A 25651-nucleotide genomic window follows, 5' to 3' on the forward strand; every position below is an offset into this window, starting at 1 on the left:
AAAAATATATGAATCAATGATACTAATATACCTAGAGACAGATATGAGAGAGATAGATGCACGGACAGATTGATTTAATGCAGGAGGTACACGTCAATCAACTATTTGTACATAATAACCTCCATTTGGTCTCCATGTCAGACTTACCCTGCATCAAGGAGTCTCAAGTCTTCTCAAGTAAAAGATGTCTTTTTAATGTGAAAAAAGTTACTAATAGTCATTGTCAGTTTCTAGTATCTATTGATTTAAAAAAATACATAATGACAAATGCACCCATGAATTCAAGAAATGATTTAAAATGAATTTCTATGTCATTAAGCACAAGACTATTTCCATAAATGTGTGAATTGGGAATTCATATGTGGATGAGGCATTGTATTTGGTTAGTTTAGAGGCTATTTAGAATGTAGAATGATTATGGGTTCTACATTTTTTTTTTTTTAGCATTCTGTAGACAAAATAAAATGAATTCAAATGGGAAAAAAAACTTTAGATGGTGATACAGAAGAGCTTATTTTTATTCTATCATCAAACATCCTCTTGGACAGGAAGATTAAAATTTGGTTTACTTGTTCTTAACACATTTAGGAGTTACCAAAGACAGAGCCCGGGGTTCTGGAGTAAGTGTGAGATGGAATAAATTTTGATTTCATGATTGTCCTTTCTGGATGCTGGTCCCTAGAAAAATTGCTTGGTTCCCTTCAGTCATGGTTTCATCATCTGAAATGAAATGGTAACGACAAAAAAAGATAATAATACCAACCTTTCTGGGGTAATTGTATTTTTCTTCATTATTTTTCATTTGTTCATGTATTTATTAGACCTTACCATACTTCCAAAAGGATTTGAAGCAACATAATGGTATCCTGGGATGAAAGGACAATTCTTGGAATGTGTTTATAAATAATAGAAGTACAACAACTTTGGTTTCTTTCTTCCTCCTCTGTCTTCTTATTTTAAACGTTAGGATTGATAACTCTGTGATCTTGAGCATTTAACTTTATTTCCGAACTTTGGTATTGCCTTTTGTAAAATGGGGGTAGATTCATTAAAATCTTGGAATTTCGGAGTGAGATGACCTGTTTCTATGAACTTGAGCAAATTATTGAACATTATCATTCCACAAGTTCTCACCTATAAAACTGAGAAATATGTCTGCCCTGACTATAATGTTCAACTGAAATACTATAGTTGTAAAACATCTTTGCAAATACTGAAGTGTAGATGTATGTGAGTGATAGCTACTCTATCATGAAAGTTAAGAAAAGAAGCAGAGAGAATAAAATCATTTGCCCAAATAACCTTTTTTTAAAATTGAAGTACAATTAACATAAATTATATTATAATTATATTAGTTGCAGATGGGCAAGAGAATGGTTTAATAATTCTTTACATTCCTCAGTGCTCACGATAAACATAGTCCTCATCTGTCACCGAGGTTTTTTCAATTTTCATCTCTATGACTTACTTATTTTGTAACTAAGTTTGTACCTCTTAATCCCCTTTATCTATGTCACCCATCCCCCCCCCCAACTCTCTTTTGGTAGCCACCTGTTTGTTCTCTGTACTTAAGAGTCTGTGTGTGTGTGTGTGTGTGTGTTTCACTTTGTTTTCTTTTTAAAAAAACTTTTTTTAATGTTTGTTTATTTTTGAGAGAGAGAGAGAGAGAGAGAGAGAGAGAGAGACAAAGCATGAGCAGGGGAGGGCAGAGGGAGAGGGAGACACAGAATCCGAAGCAGGCTCCAGGCTCTGAGCTGTCAGCACAGAGCCCAGCGTGGGGCTCGAACTCACGAACCATGAGATCATGACCTGAGCCAAAATCAGACGCTTAACTGACTGAGCCACCCAGGCGCCCCTGTTTGTTTTGTTTCTTAAGTTCCATATGTTAGTGAAATCATATGGCATTTGTCTTTCTTTGTCTGACTTATATCACTTATTTCACCAAATAATCTTTTAAATTAGACTTCTAAATTGTACTATTTTGAACTTGGAAAAATTTTAGATGCTTGGAAGTCATAAATATATCAATAGAATCCCCATAAAATGCTTTACATTTTTTAATTTGCATTTTTTACCAACAAGACTTCAAAATTGACAAAAGTAATAAAGGAGAGAATTTATGTGAAAATCTCTGAATTCCTATGGGTAAATATACCATAACATTTAAAGATATCATTATGTTATTATCATTTTATGATTTTCAATACACTCTTCTCTTATTTGAAAATTAAAAGTATGATGAATATAATGTATTCATCAGTAAGTGCCATCAGCCTCTGTGTTACTGTAAGAATACACTTTGTAAAGAGAAGTAAAGAAAAAAGATCATTCTCAATCTCTTGTCTCCCTGGGAGAAGGTATAACATTATAGATTCCCTGGTGTGTCAAGGCAGTTTAATTTATGAATATCTCCCACATAGTATCCATCATGACTCAATCAGATTGCATGTATATTTCATTCCATCATTCAAAAGTCGGTGACCTATAGCTGGTCAATGAGGTGTAGGCTTTTCATTAACGAAAGTAACTGCTGATCTTGCACCCTTAGAATGTCAAAAGACCTGGAAATGGTTCTTGCTAAATTCTGTAGCAGCAAGGGCAATGTCAACTACACGGAAAATTCAGCTCTCTTAAGGAGAAACTCTTTAGCCATGAAATTTCCACAAGGATGATCACTTTCAATCAGAAAGTATGGTACAATGATCTCATTGAAGGAAACAAGAAGGAGATTGCAACTCAAAGAGGCAGATTCTCTCCAGGGTCCAAATCATTTCTGGGTAGTGTTGCAGGAAGCAACACTAACACATTCAGACCATCGGAAAAATGTATTATTGTTGCCAAGCACTAAAGTACCCCACAGAGACTTAGTTCATTCATCTTTCTGAGAGCTTAATTTACTGGGAGGAGTTGACCTATGACTCACCGAGGGAATGTAGAATTTATATGCACTGAGCACCTACTATGGTGCCAGCACTATGAATTATACCCTTACGTGCACTGTCTTATTTAATTTTTACTACAATCTAGAAATAGATGTTAATACCCACAGCTTACAGATAAGAAAATGGAGGATAGAGAGATAGCATAACATTCTCAAGGGCACAAACACAAATAGCAAAGGTACATTTGCTTATGTATCTGTCTGCTACCAAGGTCCATGATGTCTCAAATACCAGGGCCACCACTGAGAGAGCCCAGAACGCAAGTTCCCTCTTTTCATAGTCTTACACTCAATTGTCTCTTTGCCACCACCCTCAGACACACCTACCAATTGGATACAGGTGCTGGCTACAATCTACTGGACTGGAAATCTGGCTTGATGAAGGTCCTGTATTTTTCTCCAAGACCATGAAGTTCTTGAACATAGCAAAGACTGCTGAGTTCTCCATTATGCTATCCATCTATTACCAAAGCCCTATCTCAGAAAATAAATGTTCAAAACACATTTCATTCCTATACTATGATGAGAAAAATGAAATCTAGTTGACATGATCAGGGCAGGAGCATCAGAGAAATTAAAGAATGGATATGCTTCCATATGCAAAGATGACATCAAGAATGGCATTCACTGAGTGCAGAGTAACATGAAGGAAGGCACAGAAGGAGGCAAGTCAGGAGCAAACAAAGATAACTTGCAAGTTTTAGAGTTATAGGAAATGCTGGTGCTGTTAAGGAAAACTAAGAAAGTTAAGGAATAAGTTGAAGGAGATAACAATGTTTTGGACATATTAGCTATCTTGGTTAGTTGGGCCTTTTGTCCAAATGCTCAGGCCAAAAACTTGGCAGCCGTCCTTGACATATCTACTTCATTCACACTCTGCATTGAAATCCACCAGCCAATCTTCTTGGCTCACCCTTCAATGCATATTTTGAATTCAACCCATTTTCCACCACCTCTTTGTTAACCTGTGGCCTTGACTGCCATCATCTTTTACCTGGATTATTATAATAGCCTTTTAATGGGTAATTACAGTTTTCTGCAGTCTCAACACAGCAGTTACAGTTACTCTTAATTTTTTTTCCCACTCAAATCACTACAGTTTGATGCAGAGGAAAAGCCAGAGACCTGCAATGGCCCGTAAGAACATAATCTTGCCCCACTCCACTCTCTACCCAACCTTACTCTGTGCTACTCTACCCTTCATCTCTCCATTCCAACCACACTGACCTCCTTGATCTTCCTGGAATGCACTAGCTATAATCATGTCTTAGTGCCTTCACACTTGCTGTAACTTAGAAAGCTCCTTTTTCAGATAACCATATGGTTTTCTCCCTCTCTTCCTTCAGACCTTCACCCATTTTCTCAGAGAAACCTTCCTTGATGGTTCATGCAGTCCTTTGACAACACAACCACTCCCCTTCTGTTCTGATGTGTTTGTTTCTCTCCCTAGACATTCTCACTTTCTTACATTTTGTTATGATCTACTGTCTGTATCCCTGTATTAGAATGTAAATTCCACAAGACAGTGGGTTGTGTCTGTTGGATTCACTACTGTATCTTTTGTGCCTAGAACAGTGCCAGGCACATAATGAACGCTCAATCAATACTTTCTGTATGAGTAAATGAAGTATTTAAGAAATTGAGAATTCAGAGAATTCAAGACTAAAGTGACTGACTTTGAGGTCTTTCCCCATTGATGGAATAAACTATATGACAGATCACCAAAGGAGGAGAGTTAATAAACAAAAGGGTACATCATAGAGTGTTCGCATTTATTTGCAAGCAGCAGCAGGAGATGAAGAAAGGGAATTTGAAAAGGTGCTATTTTTCCTTTTCTTTCCTTTTCTTCAGTATACTTTTGTAGCCAATCACACTAATAGAAGTTTCTAATATTGAATGCTTAATCATGTTGTATTATTTCAAAATACACTTTTGGTTTCAATTAGCTGAAGTTTTATTTCCTGTATTTGTATATTATAGGAAAGAGACATTATTTTCTTTCTTCCTTCCTTTTTTCCTTCCTTCCTTTCTTCCTTCCTTCCTTTCCCTTCCCTTCTCCTTCCTTCCTTCCTTCCTTCCTTCCTTCCTTCCTTCCTTCCTCCCTTCCCTTCCCTTTCCTTCCCTTCCCTTCTCCCCTTCCTTCCTTCCTTCCTTCCTTCCTTCCTTCCTTCCTTCCTCCCTTCCCTTCCCTTTCCTTCCCTTCCCTTCTCCCCTTCCTTCCTTCCTTCCTTCCTTCCTCCCTTCCCTTCCCTTCCTTTTCCTTCCCTTCCCTTCTCCCCTTCCTTCCTTCCTTCCTTCCTTCCTTCCTTCCTTCCTTCCTTCCTTCCCTTCCCTTCCCTTCCCTTCCCTTCCCTTCCCTTCTCCTTCTTCCCTTCCTTCCTCCCTCCCTTCTTTCCTTCCTTCCTCCCTTCCCTTCCCTTTCCTTTCCTCCCCTTCCCTTCTCCCCTTCCTTCCTTCCTTCCTTCCTTCCTTCCTTCCTTCCTTCCTTTTTCTTCCTTCCTCCTTTTCTTTTCCTATTTTTTTTTCCGATTTGGAAACCACATGAAACTAGTTTCATAAGGCAAGCTAAGCAGCATTTACTTTTTCTGTCTCTGGAATGATTTACCTAAGAGAAGCATGAACTGCACCAACATTCAGAAGAATCATCTGGAATTGGAACTTACTGGGAGCGAAGGTCTCTGAAGACTGCCTTGCATCATTTAGTACTGACTTTAGCTTCACGCTCTCTCTTCCTTCTTGTACCAAGTTTGGCATTTACACATTTGTAGGAGTTTGTCCCTTTCATCTTGTATTTCAAATTCATATGCATATATTTATTTAAAATATTTTATAGTACTTAAAAATCTATTTTGTTTCTGCATTCTTCTCTTGCTATTTAGTATTTTATTTATTGGCATCACACTTTTTTCTTTCCTTGACAGTACTGGCTAAAGTCTATTTTATTAATCTTTACAAACAATCAGCTGTTAGTTTTATGAATCCTTCCTTTTATTTATTTATTTTTAAAGCTTATTTATTTATTTTCAGAGAAAGAGAGAGAGAACATGAGCGTGAGCAGGGAGGGGCAGAGAGAGTGAGAGAGAGAGAGAGAGAAAATCCCAAGCAGGGTCCATGCTGTCAGCACAGAGCCTGACGTGGGGCTTGAACTCACAAACCATGAGATCATGATGTGAGCCAAAAAAGTCTCATTTTTTTCTTTTTTCTTTATATTTCCTTCCTTCTAGTTTCTTTGAGTTTGTTTTTTTTTTTTCTTTTTCTCTCTTCTTGAGCTGAATGTTTAGCTTGTTTGTTTTAAACTTGATATGTATTCTGGCAGATGCATTTGAAATACTTTTATCTCTCTCTGCAGCTGTATCAGCCTCCTGCAAACATCAATGTCTTACATTTCATTGCCTCTCAATTCTAAATATTTCATAATTTCCTTCATGATTTCTTTTTTAAGTAAGACGATTACTTTATTTTATTTCAGTTCATAACCTGTGGAAATTTTAGCTATTTTTATTGTACATCCCTAAATTTATTGGACGATCTTTAAGAATAGAGTCTATATGAAACTGATCTTTGATGTTTAAAAGTGAGACTTCATTTCTGATCTAACATATAATCTTTATTTTTTAATGTTACTTTATTTTTGAGAGAGAGAGACAGAGCACAAGTGGGGGAGGGGCAGAGAGAGAGAGAGGGAGACACAGAATCTGAGGCAGGCTTCAGGCTCTGAGCTGTCAGCACAGAGCCCAATGAGGGGCTCAAATCCACAAACTGTGAGATCATGACCTGAGCCAAAGTCAGATGCTTAACCGACTGAGCCGCCCAAGCACCCCTATAACCTATATTTTGAAAACAAATTTCATACTTGCTCACTAGCAAAATATAGTTTTTATTTGCTGAGTAAAGAGTTTATATAAATTTAGGTAAATATAGGTGATACAGATATTGATATAGAGATAAATCTGTGTCTGTATATAGAGATGTATTTAGATCTATGTCATTTCTGGTTTTGTTTCCCTGCCTGCTTTTTTATTTTGTTAATCTATCAGTTCCTGAGACGAGTGTTTTAATATCTCCATATACAGTTATTGACTTCTCTCCCTCCCTTCAGTTGTGTCAGTTTGAGCTTTCATATTGTTGAATATATATTTGTCATGATGCCTATCCCTTCTCGTTCTTCTGTTCCTTTTCACCAGGGTATAATGCTCCTCTTTTCTGCTGGCTTCTGAGGAAATTCTTCAACCTGATTCCCACCAAATTATTTCATTCTTCGGCTACTTATTCTATGTATTGTGTTTTTGCTATAAAATTTACAATTTTTTTTTATTTTTTTTTAACGTTTATTTATTTTTGAGACAGAGAGAGACAGAGCATGAACGGGGGAGGGGCAGAGAGAGAGGGAGACACAGAATCGGAAACAGGCTCCAGGCTCTGAGCCATCAGCCCAGAGCCTGACGGGCGCTCGAACTCACGGACCGCAAGATCGTGACCTGGCTGAAGTCAGACGCTTAACCGACTGCGCCACCCAGGCGCCCCTCAAATTTACAATTTTCATACCTAATATTTCACATTGGTCTTTCTCATAACTTTATTGCTTTATGTCATCCGTTACCCCTTTATATATATATATATATATATATATATATATATATATATATATATATATATATATATATATATGTATATACACACACATACATATACATATATATATATGTATGTATTTTACCTCTTTTAAATTCTTGAGGCTTTAGGGGCGCCTGGGTGGCGCAGTCGGTTAAGCATCCGACTTCAGCCAGGTCACGATCTCGCAGTCCGTGAGTTCGAGCCCCACGTCAGGCTCTGGGCGGATGGCTCGGAGCCTGGAGCCTGTTTCCGATTCTGTGTCTCCCTCTCTCTCTGCCCCTCCCCCGTTCATGCTCTGTCTCTCTCTGCCCCCAAAATAAATAAAAACGTTGAAAAAAAATTAAAAAAAACTTCTTGAGGCTTCGGTTCCAATAATTCTTCAGCTGTAAATGTTTTCCATACGTGTGTATGTTCTGTGATGGTTATATCGACCCAGGGTCTGATTATTTTGGCCCATGAGCTCATGTTCCCCTAGAGGCACCAATTAGCTACTCCATCTTGTAAAACGTCTTGGGGAAGACTCAAAAGGTAGGTCCTGGTCTGTATCCCCCCATCTGAGTTTAGTAAGTATGAAGAGGGACCAAGGGAGCTCTGGGTTCTGCAGAGTTGGTCCCTTACTCTTGCTACCACTGTAGAACTCATCTGTTCAGGATACACATGTAAGTTCTTAGAAATAAGCATTACTGGAAGTGCCTGGGTGGCTCAGTAGGTTAAGCAACTGACTCTTGGTTTCGGCTCAGGTCATGAACTCATGGTTCCTGAGATCGAGCCCCACATTGGGCTCTGTGCTGACAGTGTGGAGCCCGCTTGGGATTCTCTCACTCTCCCTCTCTCTCTGCCCCTCCCCTGCTTGCACTGTCTCTACCACTTTCAAAATAAATAAATAAATAAATAAATAAATAAATAAATAAATAAATGTTAAAAAAGAGAGAGAGAGAAGCATTACTGGAATGGGGCAATCTTGACATTTCAGTCCACTCGTCTTAAGAGTTTGAAGAGAAAGAAGGTGAACAAGAAACAAAACTAGGGTAACTCGTCAATTCCTGTCATTTTTAGCAATTCTTCACCCCCTTAGGGCCATGCTGTGCCCTAACATCACCTCTACTGGCTTCAGTGGCCTGGAATGTTCCCCACAATATCTGGAGAAGAGGGGATCAACTACTGCTCTGAGACCACTTGGGCAGAAACAAGGTAAAGGCTTCCCTCCAACCCTACTTCCCCTTGTAGTGAGGCCACCTCCATCCCAACTGTGGAAGCCAGAAAGCCTTCAGTCTCCCAGGAACTTCTATATCTGGCAACTGTTCATTTTTTCTTCTAGCACATGCTTCTCTATTGCTTCTACAGTTCCTCTAGACTTGATTTTGGATGAGAAAGCCATGCCGACTTACCATCTTGACCAGGGTCAAATAATACTTAAGCTGCCATCTTCATCAGCGGACCCTCTGTAAGTCAGGCATGTAATAGAATCATTTCAAAATTTAAAATTTATATTTGAATTCATGCCTAGAGCATAGGGCTGTCTCTGACAGCTGAGAAACAATGGTCTCTAATGGTGTGCACAGTTGTCCAGTATTTATTTGGAGAAAAAATATTATCCTGGCCCTCCTTAGTCACGTCAGGCTGGAAGCCATCATCACCAATCTGAAGAATATTCTAAATAGTAAGTATGGAGTTGGCTTTGCTTCATTATGCTGTTTTTCCCATTGGAATTTGCACTACAGATTTTTCAGAGGTCACAGTGTTATGTTTTTCATTTGAATAAGCTCCCAACCCTGACTTTATGTGTCCATCATGTTAAAGAGTATGACCAATTTCAAAGCGTATTCCTACAATTTCACCAGAAAACTGACCCCTGGGACCACTCTGGGCCGCATTAGACATCTGGCACCCTCGGCTGTGCTTTCTCTGGCTCTCCGAAGGCTATTTGAGAGTCATTTCTTTATTTAAATGCAGAATGCCTATCACTTTCTTTCAGATAGGGAATTCAGATACTTCCCTTCCATGTCCTCCTCAGGGCCAATTAGAGGAAGCAAACGACTGGCTTTTTTGAGTCTTCATCCCTATTTTACTATTGGCTTGCTTATAATATAATATTTGTGTTAGGTATAATACGTATTTTTGCAATTATATCTAATATTTATAATCAAATAAATATATAACATTTACATCATATAATATATATGATGCAGTGTCTAAGTATTCATTATATATTATAATATATAAAAACATACTTATTCTCATTATATATACTATATAATACTGATGTTACATATTATAATAAATAGAATATTCCTCATTATAAGAATCCCTGGTGTATGAAAGTTACAGTTCAGAGCCATCTAATCTTAAGAAACATTTGAAGATGTCTTGTGGCTTCTAAATAGGACTTTTGATAATTCTGTCCAAATACTAGAAGGGTAGATAACTCTTATTAGAATAGCAAACTAAACTACTCGGCAGGGACAAACTGGATTTAGGCATTTCGAAAAAGGAGACGAGGAGTTTAGATTGTAAATCCCAGATCTTTAATCTCAATCCCAAGCCATGTTAAAATATCTACTGCTGTTTTTGCACACATTTTTTTAAAAAGCTTTTATTTAAGAAGAGATGTTGGCCACTTGCTCAAATACTTTTGCTGCAAACACTGAGCATTATTGGCAATTGTTCCTTCCTTTTCAAACTCAGTAACAAGAATTTCATGTTCAAGGAAAAGAAACTTTGTTTTTTTCTTGGTAGAACCAGGGCTCTACTGAAAATGTGAATGCCCAGGGGCCCAACACACCGAGCCTGAAGGAAGCTTTGGCACCTCAGCACATAGCCTCAGGCTTCCAGGTTAATAAACCATGTTTAAGGTTAATGTCTGTTCTTACATGGTCATCAATCCTCCTTAAAAAGAGCTGCCACAATGGGATTTGCCACACCTGCCAATCAGTTCTACTCAAGAGACCTACGAGGGGCAAGAACAAAAGCTAACACCAGAGGGAAAATAAAGGTCAAACAAGTCTGACAGTTTTTTGTACATGAATCGGAATTTTATATTAGCCCAAACTAAGTCGCTGTTACTTTTCTGGGCCCTTCCTGTGCATATGTCAGATTGGACACATGCTTTATTGCATGTTAGAATAAAATTTCAGTTACTAAGAGTTTGTTTTATATTGTTACTCTTACAGGGTATTTACAGATATTAGTATTATTAAACAGTGCATGCTTTTTGATATGTGCACATTTTTCCACTCGCAACACCACATTATCAGCATGATGACCACTTTCAGTATCATTACTCTCTAAGTGGGTCACCCCTCCCCTCTAAATCAACCCTCTCCACTCTCATTCACACAACATTTAGGGGGAGCCTACTATGTGCCAGGCTCTGATGATGCAAGATCGATTCTCTCTTAAGGAACTTCAGTCAATGGAAAGCGCACATTCCCACAAAATATTCTTCCATTTGTGTTACTTCTCTTCTTTAATGCAGGTACAGTTCTCACAGGAGAACATTTGTGAAATGCTTTGAAACAAAGAACAAGATTTTGGGGTTCTTTGGCGGAAAGCCAGGCTTAGTCTAAGCCTACTTTTTAGGGTTCTTTCACTCTGTGGTATCTCTAAGCTTTGTATTGTCTTCCGGCCATTTTAAAACTCCGTAATTTGCAGATATGTGATGGACAGCAAGCAATACAATTGATTCTCACACTCTCTTTTCTCCTGTTCCTTCAGCCTCATCCCACACACAATCTAGCTTTACATATATTTGTAAATTCATTTTGGCACCATTTACTGCTCATAGGTGGTTCTTTGAATTCTCCTTCTGAACCAACTATAAACATCTTCCCTATCCCCTCAGTTAATGAGTTCAATAAAATCTCTGACATGTGTTCATTTGTATGAATGCCAAAACTGGTTTTAAAACTGTTTTTTAAAAAATACTGTTTAACAACTTTCAAGATACTTTAAAGTCGGTAACGAACTTCCTAACCAGCCTCAACATCTATCAATATCTCCTCATTCCCCAATGTCTTATCACCTTTGGGCTGCTCTCACAAAATGCCACAGAATGAGTAGTTTACAAAAAACAGAAGTGTACTTCTCATGGTTCTGGAGGCTTGATATCCAAGATCAATATGCCAGCATTGTCAAGTTCTGGTGAAGGTCTGCTTTCTGGCTCACAGATGGTACTTTCTTGCTGTGTCTTTTACAAGGTGGAAAGGGTGAGGGAGCTCTGTGGGGTGTCTTTTTTTATCAGAACATTAATCCTATTCATGAAGGCTCCACCCTCAAGACCCAATCACCTCCCAGAGGCCCCCACCTCCTAATACCATCACACTGGACATCAGACTTCCAACATATATATTTGGGAGGAATAAAAACATTCAGACAATAGCACTGTCCATTTCCACACAGGTGCACACACCTCCAATCCTTCTGAATGAATATATATTCACTGAGCACATCCTGCACATTTCTGTCTCAATGTTGCCATTTATTCTGTTTGTGTGGTATACCATACAAACTGTTTTCACTTCTTCATACCGTTAATTTTTTACTCATTTATTAACATTCATTTTAAAAAGTTACTTCTGGGGCATCTGAGTGGCTCCGTTGCTTGAGCATCCGACTTCAGCTCAGGTCATGATCTCACGGTTCGTGAGTTCAAGCCCCGCGTTGGGCTCTGTGCTGATAGCTCAGAGCCTGAAGCGTGCTTGGGATTCTGTGTCTCTCTCACTCTCTCTGCCCCCCCCACCCCGCTTGCATGCACGCTCTCTCTCTCTCTCATAAATAAATAAGTAAAACATTTTTTAAAAGTTACTTCTGTGACCATCGCCCTAAATGCCCAAGGTCAAGGTAAATATTCCTTCTTCTGTGCTCCCTCAGCACCTGGCCAGCACTGCTAGAATAGCACTCATCACACTGCACATACTTACTACCTGTGTGTCCATCTCTTTTGTCAAACACAAACAGTAACCTCCTAGAGAGCATTTCTTATTTATTTTTGCATACACGACACTCGATTAGAACCTGGTGCATCACCAGTCTCTATCCCTTGTTTGTGGAGTGAATGAATCATTGAATGATGGAATGAACAGGCAGTTATAATCTCACCAGCAGAATCATAGACTTAATCCTCTGTATACACATTTTGATCAATTAGATCATTCTCATAGACCCTCTACATGGGAAGCTGAACATGAATAAATGAAAAAACATCTATCTGTGATTATTGGCATAAAAATTGGCAGTGGACACCAAAATAACATTATGACCAAGGAAAAGGAATAAACACAAAAAATATGTTTTTGTCTCAAAGTTAATTTGCCAACTGGTTGATTAGAACTTCAGGCAGATTTCCCCAGACTAACAATAAGATGAAAAGGGTTTAGTCTCCAAGTTCAGTCCCCTCAAATCTCTTTATCCTGTGACATATTTGAGAACATATATATGCAATAAAGTAGAAGAAGATCACAGATTCAAGAGATACTCAGCATAGTGTCCTGACGACCTAGTATACTCTTTCTAACATTTAGGATTTAAAGAAGATAATTTAATTGACTAGCATATCACTTCTCCATCATTTTGAATACACCTATTTGAGGACAAAGGAGGCTTTAGTAGAGCAGAATGATGTATTAGATGAATTACAGAGTATTTCTGAGCACTTTGACATGTGTTTGGCTAGAGAAGCCTGATACTTGACTACATCTAATTTCATTTCAAAATTCATTGCTTTGGGGAGCCTGGGTGGCTCAGTCAGTTGAGTGTCTGACTCTTGATTTTGGTTCAGGTCATGATCCCAGGGTCATGGGATTGAGCCCCGTGTCAGATTCTGAGCTGAGTGTGGAGCCTGCTTAAGATTCTCTCTCTTTCTCTTTCTCTTTCTCTCTCTCTCTATCTCTCTCTCTCTTTCTGTGTCTCTCTCTCTCCCCTCCCCCCTCGGCCCTTCTCCCCCACTCACACACTCTCTCTCTCAAACAAAAAGAAAAAGTTCAGTGCTTTGTGTTTCCTTAACTAGGGCATTATCCCTAGCACAATTTCCACTGTGTGCGTGTGTGTGTGTGTGTGTGTGTGTGTGTGTGTGTGTGTGTGTGTGTTTGCTTTCTGTGGCTTTAAATGCTGTTTGGGTTAACAGAATGTTGGCTGTTCTTTATTTTCTTGTCATGTTGTCGGTGGTGTTTTCTGTGAAGAAAAACAAGAAAGAGAGAGAAGAAAGTAAAAGTAGGAGAGAAGAAAGAGAGGTTAATAATAAAGAAAGAAAAAAGGCAAGCAGAGCTTCTGAGGCAGAGGCGAGAGGAAGCAATATTATACTGGCAAACTGGCTGAGGTGAGGCGGAAGCATGACTTGCGTGGTTTGCAATTTCCGCAGTGTAAATATTCTTGATGTCGCTGATTCCAAGCTACCGGCACAATGCCCTGAATATAGACTTGCAAAGAAAAGTGTCCATTTGGCTCTTGCAAGTGATAGGAGCCTGACTAGCCAGCTCCAGGACACCACTGGGAAAGAGAGTGAGGAGAGAGTGAAGAAAAAGAGGAAGAAAGAATGTAAGAGAAATTTAAGTTTTTTTTTAAAAAAGGCTGGTGTTAAAATGATGGGTGTTGTGTAAGAATCAGGCTAAGAAAGGAATCATCCAGGTGTGAAGAAGTTCCCTCTCCTGGAATCCAGAGCTAAGATCATCTCTATTTGTGACCCAGTAGGAAAGAGTTTTCCTAGGGGACTTTAGTTGCTAGTAGACATACAGTTTCTGTAAGGTGCATGGTGAGTCATTTTGGAGGTAATCATTCTCCTGCAGGTAGATATTCCCCCAAGAAGGCCTGCCCAGAGAGATGAGAGAGAGAGAGAGATGAGACAGAGAGAGAGAGAGAGAGAGATGATAGAGAGATATGATTTCCACTAAACCAGTTCCCACATTTATGAGCATAAAAACCATCCAAGGATCTTGTTAAAATGAATATGCTGGGGGCGCCTGGGTGGTGCAGTTGGTTAAGCGTCCGACTTTGGCCAGGTCACGATCTCGCGGTCCGTGAGCTCGAGCCCCGCGTCGGGCTCTGGGCTGATGGCTCAGAGCCTGGAGCCTGTTTCCGATTCTGTGCCTCCCTCTCTCTCTGCCCCTCCCCCATTCATGCTCTGTCTCTCTCTGTCCCAAAAATAAATAAACGTTGAAAATGAATATGCTGGTCCAGTGAGTCTGGGCTAGGCCAGTGACACTGCATTTTAAAAGATCCCAGGTGATGCTGGTGCTGCAGGTACATAACCTACAATTTGAGTTTCAAAGCTCTAGTCTGACCTCTCGTCCATGTGCTTCTTTACGTGACAGATGCAAATCTGCTGGTGTCTCATGAGAAAATCCTGATCTTCACGAAGTACCACATGCTGTTCTTGTGCTCTAAGACTAATGATCTAATCACCCTAGGTCCTGATTAGACACAGATGATAACAATAGTAATCGTGTTCCCTTCTAAGTGCCATTTGTGTGTCATTGGCTAACTTCCCATCAGTAACTAATACTTGTTCTTTTGCTGACACATGATCATAAATAGAGATCGTTAGAGCAAAGAACCCATCTTTGCTTTTATCCCATGTGACAGCTGAGCCATTTATCTAACAACGTCAGTTCACAGTCACACTATCTGTCCTATCTGCTATGGTCTGAATGCTTGTTTCCCTCCCTCAAATTCATATGTTGAAATCTTAACCCTCAAAGATGATGATATTAGGAAGTGCTGCCTTTGGGAAATGCTGGAGTCATAAAGTCATGAATGAGATGAGTACCTTATATAAAAGATCCCACAGAGCTCCCTAGCTCTTTCCACCATGGGAGGCACAGTGAGAAGGTCTAGACTCTGAGCCAGAAGGAGGGCCTTCACCAGAATCTGATCCTTCTGGCACTGAGATCTTGAACTTCCAGCCCCCAGAACCATGAGAAAAAAAATCTGTTGTTTATAAGCCACCAAGTCCATGGTATTTTGTTATAGCAGCCTGAACAGACTAAGATACTCCCTTATACCATTATCCTGAGAGGATAACCATGGCTTGAACATCATACTCTTGCCTTTAGACTTTAGGAAGTTGACAGAGGAATCCATGCAAAATCTGACTTTCCTTAAAGAGCTTCCTTAGGCTAATAGCCACGCTGGTCCTCATCTTGTCATTTTAAGTCTATTTCAAAAATACCTTCCCTGTTATAAGGATCTCAAATTCCTTACTGTGATAAAGGTTGCTTATTGGAAACTAACTGTACTATAATCAATGAAACTCAAGTCGGGGGTGAGGGGAGCAAAAATGCCATGAGGGAGGGAGGAAAGATGAGCTAGAGAAGAAATACTGCTTTTGCCAATGTCTTGTCCTGTCCACAAAGGTGACATCACCATCCATAGGCTAAAAGAAAGGACCCTGAGACTCTAAGAAATATGTGGGTTTCCAGGACTTGTTGTGTGCTATGATTATAAAGTGAATGTTAGTAAGTCAACAAATGTTTGTATTTCCATTATAACAAAGGACTCCTGGTGTTTCAGTCTTAACCTCAAAATGGAAGGCTGTAAAAAAAAAAGAGCACCCCTTTTCAACTTAGATATATTTGGTTTTAAGTACAAGAATCCATCACTTATGCACTGTGACTGTCCTTGGGCAAATTACTTAACACACTTTGTCTTCATTTCCCCATCTTTAAATTGGTGATAATAAGACTTGTATCATAAAACACTTTTCCAGATTAAATTACATAACACTTAAGAAGTATCTACCACATAGGGGACATTCCATTAATACTACTTTTCCCACTTCCCTTCCTGTAAAGGATGACTTTTAAGTGTTAGAAATTTCAGGTCTTATGAGTAGCTGAAACTTTTTAAGAATGGTAAAAACTTCCTGAAGAATTAAATCACCATCATATATTCTATATTGTAGACACACATGTGGTACTTATACACAGATTCATTTTAATGTTTATGCAATTAGGTAAAATTTTGTCTTAAAAATCTATTTTTGTCAAGACTCTATTTCCTTTTGTTCCGTCCCAGTGGAATTCATTCATCATTTATTGTAGACTTCATTCGTTTATTACTATCATTGTCTTTTAATTGATAAAGATAGTTTATCATAATAAATTGTTCATTATATAATCATATTACTTTATAGTTGCACTCTTCTAAAATCTTAGATTTAGATTTTTTTTCCTCATTTAATCTTACAGCAATACCAGTTAGGTGGCAGATTAGATATTATTATTTCTATTGCATAGATGAAGATAACAATTTATGTAAGTTAACAAAGATCACACGAGAAGGCACAATGAAGACTGCTGTGTCGGCCAATCCTTTAAAGTAGATTAAATTATCTTTATATTCAGATGGGACCAGCTTCTGAGAAGTTAGGGATCTTGCTCAAAGCCACACAACTGATAGATGAATGCAGTTGGAATTGGCATACCGATCTGCCTGATTCCACATCTCACACTTCATCTATTTTTCTACTGTATCATTTGAGGTCTAAAACTATTTTAACTTGGGCAGCACATTATACTAACAGTCCATTTACATATGTTACTTTGCTTTGAGTCTGATGCTTATAAGTCTTATGAAATTAGGATGGACAGATATCATCATAATTCTTATTTTAGTATTTAAACAGAGGCTCAGATACAAAGTATGTGGCACAAGAAAGTCATAAACACTGTGGTTGGAAGGTTTGGTTTGGGAAGAAGAAGGTACTGTGTGTAATGAAGTATCTATATGGGCAAGGCCAGAAACTTTACTAATAATTCTTCTCTCATTCCACAAACGTTGATAAAATGTGCAAGCCCCTCACCCACCCCTCTTTGGGAGGGCACTATCTTGAAGTTCTAGGGTGATGCTACCTAGAACTGTGGTCATGTGTGTAAACAGGCTCACTACCACTGATACAGCTTGCTTTCCTTGGCAAATATCTTTTTATTTCCCAAGGAGGCAAGAGTTCAGAGTAGAATAAAGAACTACATTAGCAGTAGTGTCTGAGAGCCTGCACCTGTCTAAAACAGGCAGCTTGCAAATTAGTCCCAATCGATTGGACTTCCAGAGAGAAAGGGGAATAAAAAGACAATCAAGTCAACCCCCTACCCCTGTCCAGCCAGTGGGACACATTATTCATGACTCAAACTCAGTGTGTGCTGTTTATAAATAGTTCTAAACCCCGGGATGCCAAATAAACCCTCTGCTATTTGTACACCATTTGAGGTAAAGCAGGACAAGCTTCAAGCCTAGAGCCTGTACTTGAGGTTTCCAGAAATTCCCTGAGCATTTTCCTCAAGCCTTCTAACGGTGGGATGAAGATTTCATTAGGGCATTCTGGACAAATGGCAGACCCGGGCTATAAATGAGGGATGTGAGTGGCCAGTGAGCATAATAAAAGTGTCAGAGGGAAAGCTACCCACTTATAATCAGAACTTCATTGTCGTAGACCAGCAGCAACACTGAAATGTGGTCCTCATCTGGCTGAAGGAGAGATGAGGGGCACAAGTTCTGTGTAACAAAATACCCATGTATTATTACTAAAGTGCTTTCTATAAGCAGACAGGACTTTAATTTTTTTTAAGTTTATTTATTTTGAGAGAGAGAGAGAGAGAGAGAGAGAGAGAGAGAGAGAGAGAGCACGCCAGGGAGGAACAGAGAGAAAGAGGGAGACAGAGGATCTGAAGCAGGCTCATCACTGACAGCAGCAAACCTGATGCAGGGCTTGAACTCATGAACCATGAGATCATGACCTGAGCCAAAATCAGATGCTGCTTAACTGACTGAGCCACCCAGCTGCCACTGAGCAGATGGGACTTCATATTAATCAAGGTCTAGTTAGCCAATAAGATGCCATGGCAGGTGCTTCAACAGAGGGAATTTAATATGGGGGACTTAGTTATGACAGTACTACGGTAACTGAAAAACCAAACACGAAAAGGTCCTACAAGAAGCATACATCAAGGTGGGATTAGGTATACTAAAGATTTTTTGGGAAAAATCTCTGTCAAGTACAAAGTAAGAGGGAGCACAGACAAGCAGTTAGAGCCTTCAGAGTCAGGCGGATCTAACATTCATGAAACAAGAAGGGATGGAAGGACTGGGTAGCAAGAGCTTCAGGCTGCAGATAAGGTTCTGACAAAGTGTCAAACAGGTGAATAGGGATCTCCACACAACAGTTGATCATGAAAGGAATCCTGCATTGAACAAGGACGACCTGCATCTAGTTGCCCTGCCATCTGCAGCCATTGGCTGGGAGAAGTGTAGGGAAAAACACGATCTTGTCTCAGAGCAGATGGATCCACCGAGTGGTGGGGCAGCTGGGCCTGTCAGTCAACCATAGTCCCCTTGTAGTGAAAGGGAACATCTAAGCAGCACTTCTCCATAGTGACCACACTGAGGACGCCCAGAGATTCGCAACAGGAGGAAGCCACCACCCGCCTCAGTACCAGAGAGGCAAAGGAAGATGATGTTACAGTATTACAGACCCCATCAGCCTGCAGGTGCTGGAACAACAGAGGAAATGTGGGCTCTGCAGAAGAAGAGCCATAACAACAAAAAGTAATAAAAGTAACAAAGTAATTCAAATCTGTGAAATGGACCAAGCCAGTTAGCTCCCCTGCTTTTTAAAAATTAATTTTTAAATATGGAGAAATTCTCAGGTGCAGAAATTCCACTTCCAGCCAATTTGGAGTAACAGGGACTATACCCAACTGCCTGGAACTACTAAAAACCCAGACAAAATATATGAAATAATCACTCTCAAACTATTGGACTTCAATTAACAAAGGTCAGTGATTCCCTAAGAGACAGGACACAAATTAGGTGATCCCCACCAATGCCTCCTATTACTACTTATAGAAGGTCTCCATGCTGTAGCACGTGGACTGGAAGCCCAAGCAGAGTCCAGTGGACTTCCTGAGTTGAGGTGACAGAGCTGAGACTCCTGAGAAACCATGGCAACCAAAAGTTTGGCAGGGTATTGGAGATAAGAGATATGTATGTAAGAGAGAACTTTGAAGGTCCCTCTCAAATATTCAGCTAAATGCTACTCAGTGCATGCTTAATGAGGAGATTCCTCAAAGCCAGTGGAAGAGCCACCCAAAAAGATCAGAAGGAACATGTGCAAAGCTCACACAGGGTCTGTTCACCAATTAGAGAAGAGGAACACCTATCATATCATATCATGTGCATCATGAATGAACTAGTATAGAAAGACTGTCTTAGAACTGCAGGGAAAATTAGCCCTAGACTAAATACCTTCCTGATCCCACCCAACAATGCTTTAAAAGGGTAAAACTGTTTCCAAGTAACTTACTCACATTCCAGGACAATACTTATAGAAACACAAAAATATCCAGCATGCAACAAGGTAAAATTTAAACTGTCTGGAATCCGGGGCGCCTGGGTGGCTCAGTCAGTTGAGCGTCCGACTTTGGCTCAGGTCATGATCTCACAGTCTGTGAGTTGGAGCCCTGTGTTGGGCTCTGTGCTGACAGCTCAGAACCTGGAGCCTGCTTTGGATTCTGTGTCTCCCTCTTTCTCTGCCCCTCCCTCACTCATGCTCTGTCTCTCTGTCAAAAATAAATAAATATTAAAAATACATACATACATACATACATACATACATACATACATACATAGTCTGGAATCCAGTAAAAAATTCCCAGACATGCAAAGGGACAGCAAAATGCTACACATAATAAATAACAAGAGCAATTAATGAAAACAGACCTAAAATTGGCAGAGATGATAATATTAAAAGATGGAGATGTTAGAACAGCTTTTATACCAGGATAATGTACACAAAAGTAGAAGGTTAAGTATGTTAAGGAAATAAATGAAAGATATAAAATGACAACATTGAACTTCAAGAAATAAAAATTATAATGTCTGAGATGAATAATACACTAAATAGGACTAACATTAGTTGATGAGACAACGCAGAAAAAAAGATTAGAAAAGTTTAAAACATAGCAAAGAAACTCTACAAAATGAAATACAGAAAGGAAAAGATTGAAAACAGAAGAGAATGAAGCATCAATAAATTGTGGGACAAATTCAAGGAGCCCCCCCCCCAAAAAAAAGCACATAGAAATATTTGAAGATAATGGCTAAAAATTTTTCCAGATGTGGAAAAAAGAAGCCAATAAAGTCACAGATCCAAGAGTATCAAAAACACACAAACAATCAATCAAAAGAAAAATGAAGAAAATGATATCAAGGCATATCATGATCAAATTTCTTAAAACAAATGAGAAGGGGGAGAAAAATCCGAGAGAAAAAAGATCTACATTTCACCTTTAATAAGCTAAGAGAGAAATTATACCCAAAGTAAGCAAAAGAAGGGGAATAATTAAGATTAAAGCAAAGTTGGGGTGCCTGGGTGGCTCATCAGTTAGGCATCTGACTTCAGCTCAGGTCATGATCTCCCTGCTCCTGAGTTCGAGCCCTGCACCAGGCTCTGTGCTGACAACTCAGAATCTGGAGCCTGCTTCAGATTCTGTGTCTTCCTCTCTTTTTCTGCCCCTCCCCGTCTTGCGTGCACACGTGTGGTGCTCTCTCTCCCTCTCTCTCTCTCTCTCTCTCTCTCTCTCTCTCAGATAAATAAACATCAAGAAAAATTTTTTTTTGAAAAATTAAAAAAAAGATTAGAGCAAAAGTCAAAGAAATAGAAAACAGAAGATAGTAAAGAAAACCAGTAAAAACCTCTCTGGGCCTCAGTTTCTTCATGTGTACAATGGGAACAAAAATGTCACTCTAATAAATCTTACTGATTCTATTTCCCAACATTAAGGATGAATGGTGGGCGTCATTTATCATCACAATTGCATTACTGTTTTTCTAGTGACAAAGAAAAAGAGGAATGATACTCAAATATAATTTCCAGTGTCAAAGATTTTTATACCCCAAAACATCTTTATTCATTCCTATTACGTGCTTGATTCCTAAGCCCTAGAAGTTGGCAGTGCTTGGCTTGCATGCACCTTAACATGGCATTAAAATACTTTCCCAAGCTCACCTTAACCTGCTGGTCCTTCCACATCTGTCATCTCCCATTTCTTGTATGTCTGTTACAGCCAGATTAACCATCTCACTGCCCCTGCTGTATATACCATGGGCATTCTTGGTGTTGAACTTTGCACATGCCCTACCTCCAAGGTGGAATGAGGAACCCTTCCACCTCGCTGAATTCTACTAACCCAGTCCTTTTGAAAGCCAATGTTTTCTGTAAAATGTTGTGATACCTCTTAACCAACCCTCCTTACATAATCTAGATCTCCAAGAAATATATAATCGAGTGGAGAAGAATAACACATGGGCAAACAAGTGGGATAAAATCCAATGGGTACTATGTATGTAGCACAGGCATGTACAAAAACCTAGGAAATCAGAAAGGGGGAATTAATTTCATCCAGCAGATACGAAGAGGATACACAAAGTTCACATTTCACATGGGTCTCTAAGAATGAATGGAAGTTCAATCACAGAGTGAAGCGGGGGCAGAGAAAGCAGCCTGTGCAAAGCCAAGGAAATAGAGAGCTGCATGTTTAGGGAACAGTGAGTAGTATGGAGTGTCTGGGCAGAGAAGAGGACCCAAATCCTTATGCTCCCCCAATTCTTTCAGTTGGCTGTTAGAATGTAGGCTCCCGAGAAAGCAGACTGAATAAGGTATTAACATGTGGGCCACTTATTAGGGAGTACTCTTGGGATTGATAGCTGTAGAAGAGAGGAAAAGGAAACAGGATTGAAAAGAAGTTGAATTTACACACGATCCCAGTGACTGGATCAGATCACCCCACAGTTAGCTCCAGAACTGGAATGACCTCTCATACTTTCAGGCCCCTGCCTCTATCAGCCCACTAGATGTGGGCTGTCCTTGGAAAGAGATGTGACATTGAAGAAGGGAATTTTCTTTAACCTGTGACAATCCTCAAGCAGGGCTGACAGATGTGGGTCATCTTCCAGTAACACTCCCAATAGGTGAATTAACAAGTGCTTCATTCCTGGGGGGCGATCTGTGTGTCACATCAGTGTCCAGTCTGCTATTTTGGCCATCACATTTCATCATTTTCCCTCTCCCCCTCCAAAACACGATACTGGACTTGAAATATAGCAACATTGACCTGCAAAGTTGCAAAGCAAACCTGAGAAATTTGCAACTTAAGATGGGATGGATTTTATTGTTTCAGGTATCTGACAAAACACTAAGCATCAATACGAATAAATCTTCAAAAACCAACTCAGGAAGTAGAACTGTCTTTCACCAAGCAATTTGGCTAGACCAATCTTAGTGATATTTGTTCTTTCAAGGACTAATTACCCTATTGATATGAAAATTAATTATCTTAATTTTAACTAACTAGAGATATCATGGAAATTGTAGTGGGCATGAATAGCCAAAATGTAGTAAAATAACATAGCTGGAACTATGCTCAGAAATCAAGGGGAATGCTCTGTATGCAACTTCAGTGGTGATTTCATTTATTTGCTACCAGCTAAGACTTCCCTGTAATAAAATCAAACCTGTCCATCTCCTATACAGGAGGGAGAATTTTGAGATGGTCTTCAGTGATCCACACCTTTGTGTAATCCCCTCTCTTTGAGTGTGGGTGAAACCTGTGACTTACTTCTACCCAGTAGAATGTAGCAAAGATGATGGGATTTCACTGCCATGACTGTGTTTTGCAGTATGATAAAGATGAAGGGATTTTGCAGATGTAATTAAGGTCCCTAATCAATTTATTTGAAATTAATCTAAAGGGAGATTATCAGGAGTGGGCCTTTGCTAATCACTAATCACATGAGCCCTTTAAAAGAAGGTCTGGAGGTTAGAAATGGAAAAAGTAAGGGAGTGGCGCCTGGGTGGCTCAGTGGGTTAAGTGTCTGACTCTTGGTTTCAGCTCAGATCATGATCTCATGGTTCAGGAGTTCAAGCCCTGCATCAGGCTCTGTGCTGACAGCATGGAGCCTGCTTGGGATTCTCTCTCTCTCTCAAAATAAAGAAATAAACTTAAAAAAAATAAGTAAGAGAGATTTTTCCTTATGGCCTTAAAAAAACAAACTACCAGATTCTAGGGAAGATGGCGGTGTAGGAGGACGCTGGGCTCACCGCACGTCCTGCTGGTCACTTAGATTCCACCTACACCTGCCTAAATAACCCAGAAAACCACCAGAAGACTAGCAGAATGGAGTCTCCGGAGCCAAGCGCAGACGAGAGGCCCACGGAAGAGGGTAGGAAGGTCGGAGAGGTGGTGCGCACTCCATGGACTGGAGGGAGGGAGCCAGGGTGGAGGGGCGGCCCGCCAGCCAAGCAGAGTCCCCGAGTCTGGCAAAAGCAGAGGGGCCAGATGGAGTGAGTTCAGACAGCAAGCGGGACTTAGCATGTGGGAGGTCATAAGTTAACAGCTCTGCTCGGAAAGCGGGAAGGCTGGAGGACAACAGGAGGGAGAGTTGTTGAGCCCCGGATGACAGAGCTCAGCTTGGCGGGGAACAAAGGCGCTTGCCAGCGCCATCTCCCTCGCCCATCCCCCAGCCAAAAGCCCAAAGGGAACCAGATCCTGCCAGGGAACTTGCTCACTCCTCGAAAACAACCAACGGTGTGCTTCTGTGGATCCATCCCTCCGGCGGGTCTGACTCCCTCCCGCTGCCACAGGGCCCCTCCTGAAGTGGATCACTGAAGGAGAAGCGAGCTAAGCCTGCCCCTCCTGCCCCCATGCACCTTGCCTACCCACCCCAGCTAATACACCAGATCCCCAGCACCTCAAGACTGGCAGTGTGCAAGGAGCCCACGGGCCACGCCACCCCACAGTGAATCCCGCCCCTAGGAGAGGGGAAGAGAAGGCACACACCAGTCTGACTGTGGCCCCAGCGGTGGGCTGGGGGCAGACATCAGGTCTCACTGCAGCCCCAACCACCAACTCCAGTTATACACCACAGCACAGGGGAAGTGCCCTGCAGGTCCTCACCACTCCAGGGACTATCCAAAATGACCAAATGGAAGAATTCCCCTCAAAAGAATCTCCAGGAAATAACAACAGCTAATGAACTGATCAAAAAGGATTTAACTGATATAACAGAAAGTGAATTTAGAATAATAGTCATAAAATTAATCGCTGGGTTTGGAGTATAGAGGACAGCAGAGAATCTCTTGCTACAGAGATCAAGGGACTAAGGAATAGTCAGGAGGAGCTGAAAAACACTATAAACGAGATGCAAAATAAAATTGAAATGACCACGGCTCGGATTGAAGAGGCAGAGGAGAGAATAGGTGAACTAGAAGATAAACTTATGGAAAAAGAGGAAGCTGAGAGAAAGAGAGATAAAAAAAATCCACGAGTATGAGGGGAAAATTAGAGAACTAAATGATACACTAAAAAGAAATAATATACGCATAATTGGTATCCCAGAGGAGGAAGAGAGAGAGAAAGGTGCTGAAGGGGTACTTGAAGAAATAATAGCTGAGAACTTCCCTGAACTGGGGAAGGAAAAAGGCATTGAAATCCAAGAGGCACAGACGTGCCTTCAGACGTAACTTGAATCGATCTTCTGCACGACATATCATAGTGAAACTGGCAAAATACAAGGATAAAGAGAAAATTCTGAAAGCAGCAAGGGATAAACGTGCCCTAACATATAAAGGGAGACCTATAAGACTCGTGACTGATCTCTCTTCTGAAACTTGGCAGACCAGTGGGGCGCCTGGGTGGCGCAGTCGGTTAAGCGTCCGACTTCAGCCAGGTCACGATCTCGCGGTCTGTGAGTTCGAGCCCCGCGTCGGGCTCTGGGCTGATGGCTCAGAGCCTGGAGCCTGTTTCCAATTCTGTGTCTCCCTCTCTCTCTGCCCCTCCCCCGTTCATGCTCTGTCTCTCTCTGTCCCAAAAATAAATAAACGTTGAAAAAAAAAATTAAAAAAAAAAAATGAAACTTGGCAGACCAGAAAGGATTGGCAAGAGATCTTCAATGTGATGAACAGAAAAAAATATACAGCAGAGAATCCTTTATCCAGCAAGTCTGTCATTTAGAATAGAAGGAGAGATAAAGGTCTTCCCAAACAAACAAAAACTGAAGGAATTCGTCACCGCTAAACCAGCCCTACAAGAGATCCTAAGGGGGATCCTGTGA

General features: G+C 40.3%; 1 long non-coding RNA gene across 1 annotated transcript in view; it reads right to left on the reverse strand.

The window, feature by feature from the left end:
• Positions 1-500: 500 nt before the first annotated feature.
• The window catches only part of LOC109496210, a 50177-nt gene continuing 25026 nt past the window's right edge, over positions 501-25651 (reverse strand). The window contains exon 2 of the long non-coding RNA XR_002152137.3: positions 501-720. This is a non-coding gene — a long non-coding RNA (uncharacterized LOC109496210). The remainder of the gene's footprint in view (positions 721-25651) is intronic.

Source organism: Felis catus, chromosome F2, assembly GCF_018350175.1.
Source record: "Felis catus isolate Fca126 chromosome F2, F.catus_Fca126_mat1.0, whole genome shotgun sequence".
NCBI lineage: Eukaryota > Metazoa > Chordata > Mammalia > Carnivora > Felidae > Felis > Felis catus.